General features: G+C 40.4%; 1 pseudogene; it reads right to left on the bottom strand.

Moving 5' to 3' along the window:
• The window catches only part of LOC129824595 (dihydropyrimidine dehydrogenase [NADP(+)]-like), a 197,267-nt pseudogene that overhangs the window by 84,195 nt on the left and 100,545 nt on the right, over positions 1 to 12,527 (bottom strand).

Genomic DNA, 12,527 nt, shown 5'->3' with positions numbered 1-12,527 from the left:
GTACGCAGACAGACAGACGTAGAGACGTACAGTCGTAAAGACAGACAGACTAAAAATTAGTATGCATACAGTTAGACAGGGACAGACCTACAGACAATGCAGCGGAATAGTCCTGGCTAAACTCCATCCCGTAGAGCGAGTCGTGTGGTTGTTCGTCTGCCTGCCTGCCTGTTTGTCTGTCTGTCTGCCTTCCCGTCCTCCAGCCCACCCGCACGCCCCTCTGTCTGTCCGTCTCTGTGAGGAGCAGAGCACAGTCTAGCAGAGTCGAGCAGGGGGATCCTCCTGTTATCTCTTTAATAATGGAGCAGAGTGAGTAAGTGATCCCATCCACCAACACCCTCTACACTGCCTCTCTAGGGACCCCCGGCACCACGGCAACTGTCAATCACTGCTGATATGGAGATATTAAAAAAGGGGGGATGGGGCTGCACCTTTTCACAGTCTTTCCACGTCCCTCTCTCTCACTTTCTGTTTCCTTTTTGCTCTCTCTCCCTCTCTCTATTTATGTCTGTTTTTTTCTATCTGTCTCTCTTTATCCCTCTCTTTCTGTCAATGTCCCCCCCCTCGGTCTCGCTCGCTCTCTCTCTCTGTCAGTGTAGCAATAGTACTGGTGTGCCCGCTGCTTGTAAAACCCGATACAGACAGACCACTCCACAGTCTCAATCAGTCCCTGTGAGAAAGAGGTGTCTCAATCTCCCCAGTCCCAACAATTTCACATCATTTGGAGAGGGCTTTGCTATTATTCATTCCCCTTCTCTGAGTATTCATTTTGCAGAGCGGCATGCGCAAGTGACCTTTAACCTCGGGGAGGCACGCGCTGTGATGAGTTTGGTTCTGCCTCTGTCGAGGACGCATTTCAAAGCAACCCGGATTGCGCTTGGCGGCCCGAGGACTTTGACCTACAAGGTCACTTCATGCTGACGAGGGTAGAGGAACGTTGTGGAGCATTTTGGAAAGTTGGGTAGGAAAACAGAAGTAATGAATGGGAATAATATAGGAAGGAAAATTATTAATGGCTGCCTCTCAATGAGATATAAATATTTATGTTTGCTGAAATGGTAACTAGTTTGGGGAGGATGGGACAAGGGGACTGGCTGGTAGGGAGCTCAGGCATTCAGGTAAGGAAATAACAGGAGGATGAAGGTTGGAAGTGGTCAGTTGTAAAGAGGATACCTGGACCTGAGCTTGATGTGGAAGCATAGCAGTGTAATACAGTGTAATCACTGTAGGCTAAATGGGATAGACTGACACGGATATACAGTAATCATCCATACAGGAAGCTGGGTATTATGTTCAATGGGACAGACTCTGCATGTTTTACTGTAATTCATTCTGGACTAAATATCCTCAAAACTGATGAAACTGCAGTTGGATCAAAAAATAGTTTGAGGGACATTGGCTAATTCCTCTATGCTGAGAAAGAAAGCTAGAGTCTTCAATTGGTAAATAAAATATCAATTCGTCCCCACACTACTACCCTTTTTACAATACTGAACTGAACCAAGCCAGGCCAAACTGAGCTGTACTGTGCTGGCCTGGTTACACATCCACCACAGTTGTTACTGGAAGTGCGCTGGAAAGGACTATGTGAAAAGAGAGTTTCTCTGTCATTACAGTATGGTTCAGCGCGATAGCATGAAAATGGCATCTGTGGACAAGAGTGAACTCACGTTCTTGGGGAAGTCTGCCTTCAGCTCTTTGACACCATGGCACCAGTATGCAGCCGTTTTCTCACTGACCAGCTCGATATTGAGGAAGGAGCCCTGTCCGGCGCCGAACACATGACCTGACGTGGTGCCACGCACAATACAGGGAGACATGTTAGTCACTAGGGCCTGTGGGACCTACAATTCTACTGTAACGGTCGTCGTATGAAGAAGGTGTGGACCAAGCGCAGCGTGGGAAGTGTTCATGATTTAATCCAAAAAAACAATCGAACAAAAACAACAAACGAAAGCGAACAGTTCTGTCAGGCAAACAAAACAGCTAAACAGAAAATAACTACCCACAAAAACCATGTGGGAAAAAGCTACCTAAGTATGGTTCTCAATCAGAGACAACGATAGACAGCTGCCTCTGATTGAGAAACACACCCGGCCAAACAACAAAGAAATACAAAACATAGAAAATGAACATAGAATGCCCACCCAAATCACACCCTGACCAAACCAAAATAGAGATATAAAAAGCTCTCTACGGTCAGGGCGTGACATCTACGAATTTCTTCATGGAGCCGAGAGAAATCTTTGCAGTTTTAAAGCTACATTATAATTTTTTTTACAGTGCCCACCCAAGTATTTCAATGGCAGAAAAATCCCTGCAACTGCACAGTATAATTAGGGCTCAGTTTTTCATGTTCAGATCAATTGGTCACAAAAATATCCTGCTAACATGAACAGCATTAAATGACAATGCAAATAGGAAGCAGGTGCATGGTCACTATAATGTCACTATAATGTCACTTCAAAGATACTGGCTTCAGTTGTGAATCTGAATATAATATTTGATTCAAAGCCAATGGGAATAACTATTGAACCTACAGGCCATTCAATAATGCATATCTAGTATGACATACTCCTGCAATTCAATATTTCAATTTAGCTGCTTTTACTTAATGACTGGAGAACCACAATTCATATTCATGATATACAGTTACTTATAGACAATTACTACAGAGGCAATGATATTTGAAGACTGACATTTCTTTCTGCTCTGGTTACTATTACCAATTAGTAGCGACCAATTTGCATAATCTAATTAAACAACAAGTCCATATCAAGCAATTACAGTATAGCACACTAATATATGTAATGATATTTGGTTTATGTAGTATCTATAGACCATAGATAGAAAAAAATGACATTAATGATTGTAATGCAGACATAATCTGCAATAGTTTTTTTATAATCCTAAACAAATGCTATTGTGGAGAAATAATAGAAGCATCACAGCCAACAGTTGTTTCCCCGTGAGCATGTATCTGTTTCCTGTAATATCTGCTGTGTTCACTGCCTCTTTACGTTCATTGCCCCGTGGATGTATCCACGGATGTATCCACGGGGCAATGTTTCATGGATTTAGCTCGGCACTGCATTGTGAGTTAAGTCAACTACATATGAAGGCAGCTCTCTGCTACCTAACCCTGATGAAGTGCAAGACAAGTAAGGACAAATTGTGTAAAGTCGGTGAGTATAAAGGAATCAGAATGAGATTGATAAAGATCTGGACAGACGTGAGAGCCACGTTTCGATGAACAAACAGGATGATGAGTGAATGGTTCATTGCATGTAGTCCTGTTCTTGAGATGTTCTTGTCTATTTTTGTTTGTACACACAAAAACACACAGACAAGAACACACACACACACACACACACACACACACACACACACACACACACACACACACACACACACACACACACACACACACACACACACACACACACACACACACACACACACACACACCTTAATATAATACATGCACCTGTGAAGAAAATGTTGCCAGTAACACTATCCTCTGTCCATTACCACAGGCTAACCTATATAACAACAACCCATCCATATGTACTAGGGCCCTCAACAAGGATTCACATACTATAGGTTACTGGGTCCTTGGTGTTTTCTGTTAACCATTGGGCACTAATCTATCCCCACAACCCTTCATGAAAAGAGAACCAACACGATAAAGAGAGATCAAATATCATTGCCAAGACGATAGCTCCTCCAACACAGAGGCGACCAATGATTGGCTGCCGGCCATGAGGAGGCACATTCGAGGTAATTACCAAACAGCGGTTACTTACACGGTCTCTTCCCTCAAGACCCTTTCCATTCTATCTGCAGGGAGAAGAAACACGAGAGAGAAAGAAAGAGATAGCGAGAGAGAAGAAAAACATCCACCCTCAAATATTTGTTTCAGTTTTTCAATTGCACACCACTTGGCCCTAGCTGACACAGAAAACCATTCGACCACAATTATCTCTATGACTACAGCCATCATTATTGCAGGAGAAAGTGATGTACGTGGCCGGGGGAGGTGGTGGATGCTAGTAAGGGAAAAATGCTTCTTCCTCTCTCTCTCTCTCTCTCTCTCTGTCTCCTACTCTTTATGGCAAGTTTAAAACTTATTATGGCTGAGATCCCGTTAATGGGATCCACTTGACAACAGCCAGTGAAAGTGCAGGGCGCCAAATTCAAACAACAGAAATCTCATAATTAAAATTCCTCAAACATACAAGTATTATACACCATTTTAAAGATAAACTTGTTAATCCCACCACAGTGTCCGATTTCAAAAAGGCTTTACGACAAAAGCATACCATGCGATTATGTTAGTTCAGCACCTAGTCACAGAAATATACAGCAATTTTTCCAGCCAAAGAGAGGAGTCACAAAAAGCAGAAATAGAGATAAAATGAATCACTAACCTTTGATGATCTTCATCAGATGACACTCATAGGACTTCATGTTACACAATACATGTATGTTTTGTTCGATAAAGTTCATATTTATATCCAAAAATCTCAGTTTACATTGGCGCTTTATGTTCAGTAATGTGTTGCTTCCAAAACATCCAGTGATTTTGCAGAGAGCCACATCAATTTACAGAAATACTCATAATAAACATTGATAAAAGATACACGTGTTATGCATGGAACTATAGATAAACTTCACCTTAATGCAACCGCTGTGTCAGATTTAAAAAAAGCTTTACGGAAAAAGCACACCATGCAATAATCTGAGTACAGCACTCAGAGACCAAAACAAGCCATACAGATACCCGCCATGTTGTGGAGTCAACAGAAGTCAGAAATAGCATTATAAATATTCACTTACCTTTGATGATCTTCATCAGAATGCACTCCCAGGATTCCCGGTTCCACAATAAATGTTTGTTTTGTTCGATAAAGTCCATCATTTATGTCCAAATCCCTCTTTTTTGTTCGGGCCTTTAGTTCACAAATCCAAATTCACGAGGCGCAGGCCAGACGAAAAGTCAAAAAGTTCCATTACAGTTCGTAGAAACATGTCAAACGATGTATAGAATCATTCTTTAGGATTTTTTTTATCATAAATCTTCAATAATGTTTCAACAGATAATTATTTTGTCTTTAGAAAGGTAAAGGAACGCAGCTAACTCTCACGGGCGCGCCTGACTGAGCTCATGGCCTTCTGCCAGACACCTCAGTCAAACAGCTCTTATTCTCTCCCCCTTCACAGTAGAAGCCCGAAACGAGGTTTTAAAGACTGTTGACATCTAGTGGAAGCCGTAGGAAGTGCAATATGACCCCATAGACACTGTATATTGGATAGGCAAAGACTTGAAAACCTACAAACCTCAGATTTCCCACTTCCTAGTTGAATTTTTTTCTCAGGTTTTTGCCTGTCATATGAGTTCTGTTATACTCACAGACATCATTCAAACAGTTTTAGAAACGTCAGAGTGTTTTCTATCCAAATCTACTAATAATATGCATATCTTAGCTTCTGGGCCTGAATAGCAGGCAGTTTACTCTGGGCACCTTATTCATCCAAGCTACTCAATACTGCCCCCAGCCACAAGAAGTTAAATCACTCTCTTTTTGTTTTTAGTGGTCCACTTGTTTCCCTGTTCTGTCCGGTGCTGGTGGCTGACTTGTCAGCCACCAGCCACTTGTCAGCCAGGTCAAGAAGAATGAAACATTATAGTCAAAGAGTGGAGACAACAGTTCAATCAATACCTTAACCTATAGATCTGGTGCTACCATGTTATACCTATAGGTGAATTATTACATTAGTTTATTGGTCTGTCAACTAATTTAATGTCTGATGATGTCACTAGGTAGGCCAAACCTCCATCCTACCAAACCAGGCTGACATTTCAAGTGGTGTTTTCAAGCAGCTCTTATCACAATTTTCACAATTTAACAGTATTATGACAACCACATAGTGTGGAAATATACAGTACCAGTCAAACGTTTGAACACACCTACTCATTCAAGGGTTTTTCTTTATTTTTACTATTTTCTACATTGCAGAATAATAGTGAAGACATCGAAACTACGAAATAATACATATGGAATCATGTAGTAACCAAAAAAGTGTTAAACAAATCCAAATATATTTTAGATTTAGATTCTTCAAAGTAGCCCCCCTTTGCCTTGATGACAGCTTTGCGCACCCTTGGCATTCTCTCAACAAGCTCCATGAGGAATGCTTTTCCAACAGCCTTGAAAGAGTTCCCACATATGCTGACCACTTGCTGGCTGCTTTTCCTTCAGTCTGCGGTCCAGCTCTTCTCAAACCTCAAATGGGTTGAGGTTGGGTGATTGTGGAGGCCAGGTCATCTGATGCAGCACCCCATTACTCTCCTTCTTAGTCAAATAGCCCTTACACAGCCTGGAGGTGTGTTTTGGGTCATTGTCCTGTTGAAAAATGAATTATAGTCCCACTAAGCACAAACCAGATGGGAATCCGTATCACTGCAGAATGCTGTGGTAGCCATGCTGGTTAAGTGTGCCTTGAATGCTAAATAAATCACTGACAGTGTCACCAGCAAAGCACCCCCACACCATCACACCTCACACATGTGGAGATCATCTGTTCACCTACTCTGCGTCTCACCAAAAAATCACACATTTGGACTCATCAGACCAAAGGACAGATTTCCACCAGTCTAATGTCCATTGCTTGTGTTTCTTGGCCCAAGCAAGTCTCTTCTTCTTATTGGTGTCCTTTAGTAGTGGTTTCTTTGCAGCAAATCGACCATGAAGGCCTGATACACGCAGTCTCCTCTGAACAGTTGATGTTGAGATGTGTCTGTTACTTGAACACTTTGAAGCTGTCACAGCGTTCCTTTTATGAGACCCTTTTATGTCTCTACAGGTATCCCTCGTTTATCGCGGGGGTTACGTTCCGAAAATGACCCGCGATAAGTGAAATCCGCGAAATAGAAAACTTTTTTTTTTTTTCAATTAGCAACTATTACATGTATACAAATACAGTGACTCACGTGTAGGCCGTTTCACTGCTCTTCAGAGCGTTTCGTCGACATTATGGGTTTAGGAGATGTTCGAAATTACAAGATAATTTGGCCAACTTAATGTAAATTTGCCAAGCTGTTTTATGTACGTACACATAACTGCACGAGACGACAAAATGATAGCACAATTCGTAGCATGTTTTGATACAAGAAGCGGGAGTGAGTTTTTAGCGAATCAGAATGCAGAGCACAATGCACCAAAAAAAAAAAAAAATGCATTATGAAAATCCGCGAAATAGCGAATCCGCGATAAGTGAACCGCGAAGTGGCGAGGGATCACTGTATTTGGTTTGGTCAGGGTGTGATTTGGGGTGGGCATTCTATGCTTTGTTTTTCTATGTTTCTTTATTTCTATGTTTTGGCCGGGTATGGTTCTCAATCAGGGACAGCTGTCTAGCGTTGTCTCTGATTGGGAATCATACTTAGGTATCCCTTTTCCCCTCCTTTCAGTGTGGGTAGTTGAATTTTGTTAGTGGCACTATAGCCCTGTAAGCTTCACGGGTTGTTTCTTTGTTTGTTGTTTTGTTGGTGACATTTTAAATAAAAATAAAAAGGAACACTCACCATGCTGCACTATGGTCCATTTCATTCGAAGGCCGTGACAGAAGCATTTATTTGGTCTGCAATTTCTGAGGTGCATTTATCTCTAATGAAGTTATCCTCTGCAGCAGAGGTAACTCTTAGTCTTCTTTTCCTGTGGAGGTACTCAGGAGAGCCAGTTTCATCGTAGCGCTTGTTGGTTTTTGCAACTGCACTTGAAGAAACTTTCAAAGTTCTTGAAATTTTCCGAATCGACTGACCTTCATGTCTTAAAGTAATGATGGACTGTCATTTTTCGTTACTTATTTGAGCTGTTCTTTCCATAATATAGATGTGGTCTTTCACCAAATAGGGCTATCTTCTGTATACCACCCCTACTTTGTCACAACACAACTGATTGGCTCAAACGCACTAAGAAGGAAAGAAATTCTACAAATGTACTTTTAATGCATTCTAGGTGACTACCTCATGAAGCTGTTTGAGAGAATGCCAAGCGCGTGTAAAGCTGTCATCACTTTGAAGAATCTCAAATCTAAAATATCTTTACATATTTGTAACACTTTTTTGGTTACTACATGATTCCATATGTGTTATATCATAGTTTTGATGTCTTCACTATTATTCTTCAATGTAGAACTTTGACTGGTACAGTTAACAAAACTCAGGAAAACCACATTTTGACTGAACTGGGTCTTTAAGCAATGTTTAGTTATGTAAAGCGCCTTCAGAAAGTATTCACACTCCTTGACTTTTTCCCCGTTTTGTCACAGCATGATTTAAAATGGATTACATTTAGATTTTTTTGTCACTGGCCAACACACAATACCCCATAATGTGAAAGTGGAATTATGTTTTTTTAATTGTTTATTATTATTAATTAATTAAAAATGAAAGCTGAAATGTCTTGAGTTAATAAGTATTCAACCCCTTTGTTATGGCAAGCCTAAATAAGCTCAGGAGTAAAAATGTGCTTAACAAGTCACATAATAAGTTGCATGGATTCACTCTGTGTGCAATAATAGTGTTTAACATCATTTTTAAATAACTACCTCATCTCTGTATCCCACACATACAATTATCTGTAAGAAATCCCTCAGGCGAGCAGTGAATTTCAAACACAGATTCAACCACAAAGACCAAGGAGGTTTTCCAACGCCTTGCAAAGAAGGGCACCTATTGGTAGATGAGTAAAAAGAAAGGAAGACAAGCGTTTCCAATTACATCATCAACCAATTAGTAGGTTAAAAAACAATAGGTTAAAAAACGCATGATTCACAGCGATGATGCTATTGGAAACACATAGCTTCCTCTATCTTTTCTTCCACAAAACATAGAAACGTTCCATTTTCGCAGATGTGAAAAAATCTAGCAATTCACTTTCTGTCTGAATACAAAGTGATATGTTTGGGGCAAATCCAATGGAACACATTACGGACTACCACTCTTCATATTTTCAAGCATAGTGTTTTCTGCATCATGTTAAGAGTATTCCTGTAATCATTAAAGACTGGAGAGTTTTTCTGGATAAAGAATAAACTGAATAGAGCTAAGCACAGGCATAATCCTAGAGGAAAACCTGTTTAAGTCTGCTTTCCACCAGACACTGGGAAATTATCCTTCAGCAGGACAATAACCTAAAACACAAGGCCAAATCTACAATGGAGTTGCTTACCAAGAAGGCAGTGACTATGCCTGAGTGGCCAAGTAACAGTTTAGACTTAAATCTAATTAAAATTCTATGGCAATACCTGAAATGTGTAACGGTCCTGACCTGTTTTATGTTGTTTTTGTATGTGTTTAGGTCAGGGCATGTGTTTTGGGTGGGCAGTCTATGTTATCTGTTTCTATGTTGGTTTTGGTTGCCTGGTATGGCTCTTAATTAGAGGCAGGTGTTTTGCGTTCTCCTCTAATTAAGAGTCATATTTAGGTAGGGTGTTCTCACTGTTTGTTTGTGGGTGATTGTCTCCTGTGTCTGTGTCGATGTTACACCATACGGGATTGTTTCGGTTTGTTCGTGCGTTTTTGTAGTAAGTACTTGTTCGTTCGTTCTGCGTGTGTTATGTCAGTTCGTCGTACTAGTCTGTCTATTTTCGTTTTGTTATTTTGTTAGTTTATTCAAGTATAGTTTGTTTCGTTTTGTCTTATAAATAAACTCATCATGTTTTCACAACCCGCTGCGCCTTGGCTCGATCACTACACCTCCTCTTCTTATGAAGAGAGAGAGGAACGCCGTTACAAAATGGTTTTCTAGCAATGATCAACAACCAATTTGACAGAGCTTGAAAATTTAAAAAATAATTATTGGCAAATGTTGCACAATCCAGGTGTGGAAAGCTTTTAGAGACTTACCCAGAGACGTGCAGCTGTGTGAATACTTATCTAGGGGGTGTAAATACTTATGTAAATGAAATATTTCTGTATTTCATAAAAAAAAAAAAAAAAAATTGTCATTGTATTTTGTGTAGATGGGTGAGAAAAAGTAAATTTAATTCATTTTAAATTTAGGCTGTAACACAACAAAATGTGGAATAAGTCAAGGTGTATGAATACTTTCTGAAGACACTGTATCTGGCATTAGAGGAAGGGTAGAGCGCATATAATACATAGGGAGGCGATTTTGTCTATTTTCTTCTGATTTCTGATTTCTTAGGCAAGTGACATGCGTGTTAATTTACTTATTACAGTTTTTTTTTCTCCATACGCCACCTTGATCTATGAGTTCTTCATAAAACATCTGAATCTAATCATCCTCCTCTTTTTCATCTTATGTGGTTTCATGACCCTGTAAGTTCCATTTAGAGGGAGAGGCATGCATACTCACGGTCTTGGCAGTGGACAGAGTTTCTAAGGGCTGTGGAAAATTGCTTTCAATATCTAGTTTTTCTCTTTTAATCAGAGCCGCTGGAGCATTGCAGCATTCAGCACCTGAAAAGACATGCTTAGGTATGACCTGAAGTTGTCATCTTTTAAAATCAGACCCTTTATTCATGCTCCCCATGTTTCAAACTTTTTTGGCACCTTTTGGAAATATTCTGAGATATTCAAATATTCTGAAACTATAGAATAAAAAGAAAGCTTTGAATGACATTTAACGGCAAGGTGCTGAAAGTGTACAATTGAGATTCGCATATCATTTGAAACCTTATCTTGCCACACACAAGGTAGTGTGAGCATTCTTCGAGTGAAAATGTCATTTTGTGACCTACCTCCCTGATGGTATCATAAACAGGGACATATTATGGACAATTTATACCACTAAGTATATAAGTACTAATTCATTTGGAAATGACTGCAGGAGAAATATAAGTGCCCTTGCCAAAGGGACTAAGTGGCCATAATTGACATACTAATCATCAAGTGCCCTTACAGGAGAACAAACGCATGGTGACTTCAGTGATTTTCTAAAAGCCTGGTCATACGATGCACTCAATGACCTAAAATGTACAAATAGAGGCTTTGAAAAGGCATTTAACCCCATCTGAAGCTAAACCTCCGAACAGTTAAAAAACAAAGTCAACAAAGTCAAAAAATAAACCAAGATTGACATGTTTCTTGTTTTTTTTAAGCTGACGCAAATAATACACTTAACGCAATTAGCAAACTACCAGGCCTAAATGACTAAGAGCTTTTAATTAAAAGATGACTCATACAGCAAAACATCTAAGAATGTAGCACTCAAATAAAAAACGCCCACTAGTAATATACATGCAATAAAAACTGTTTTTATTACTGTAAATCTATAAAGTTCTGGCATCTATAAAGTTCTTCCCACTCACTGGTAAGTAGGCAGACTTTCAAAACCATAGAATTACCAATAATGTTAATCTCTCACCTGTACATTTAGACCTGCTTTTCTTATTATGATTTAAGTCTCACAGATAAACTGTGAGTCAGTGTGACAGGGTTTAGGTGCTAGGCAGAGTTTAATTTAGCAAACAGATTCAGTTTTCAGGGACATTGAAAAAGTGACACTTACAAAAAGATTATTATTTTGACAAGGCAAGAAAAACACTAGTTTAGTTTCAATAAGACCATAGCATTTGTAGGAGAATACATTTAGAAAATCAAACGCGTGCGAGTTTTTGCTTCTGTGAGTGTGTGAGTTTTTGCGAGTATCCACGTGCCTATTTATGTAACACTATGAAGTTACCCCCCGTGTAGCCAAATAGCCAGCAGCAGGGGAGACCTCTGGGAGGAGGAGGAGCCACCCACGCTGTGTCCCCAAGGGGAAATCTGCACACATAATAAATTGTCACTAATTTCCAGAAGATGGCAGCCTAGTCTCTGGCCCTGTATCAATTTCCCACCTCCTCCTGCCTTCTGAACAGACGAGGCCATGAGAGACAGAGTGGGAAGATGCTCACTGCTCACTCCTGATGGTAAGCAGGCAGCAGATGGACAGTACAGATGGGAGAGGCTGGGGTATAATATAAACATGGAGGACATCTAGAAGCTGGATGTTGACTAGAGAACACACCCCCAGACTGAAATATTTAAGGGATCAAGCTGAATTTAATCGGAATAAGGATACGATCATATGGAGTGGCAGGTAGCCTAGTGGTTAGAGCGTTGGACTAGTAAATAAAGGTTATTTAAAATAAAATATAAATCACCATTGCACAGCACACTGCCCTATCCCATCTGGACAAGAGAAATACCTATGTAAGAATGCTGTTCATTGACTAAGCTCAGCTTTCAACACCATAGTGCCCTCCAAGATCATCAATAAGCTCGGGGGCCCTGGGATTGGACCCCGCCCAGTGCAACGGGGTCCTGTACTTCCTGACGGTTCGACCCCAGGTGGTGAAGGAAGGCAACAACACCTCTGCTACGCTGATACTCAAAATGGGGGGCCCACAAGGGTGCGTGATCAGTCCCCTCCAGTATTCCCTGTTCACCCAAGCACGACTCCAACTTAATCAAGTTTGCAGATGACACAAAAGTGGTAGGCCTGATTACCAAC

Source organism: Salvelinus fontinalis, chromosome 26 (genome assembly GCF_029448725.1).
Source record: "Salvelinus fontinalis isolate EN_2023a chromosome 26, ASM2944872v1, whole genome shotgun sequence".
NCBI classification, from domain to species: domain Eukaryota; kingdom Metazoa; phylum Chordata; class Actinopteri; order Salmoniformes; family Salmonidae; genus Salvelinus; species Salvelinus fontinalis.
Note: the sequence above shows the minus strand (reverse complement) of the source record. Positions and strands in the feature narration are given on the sequence as shown.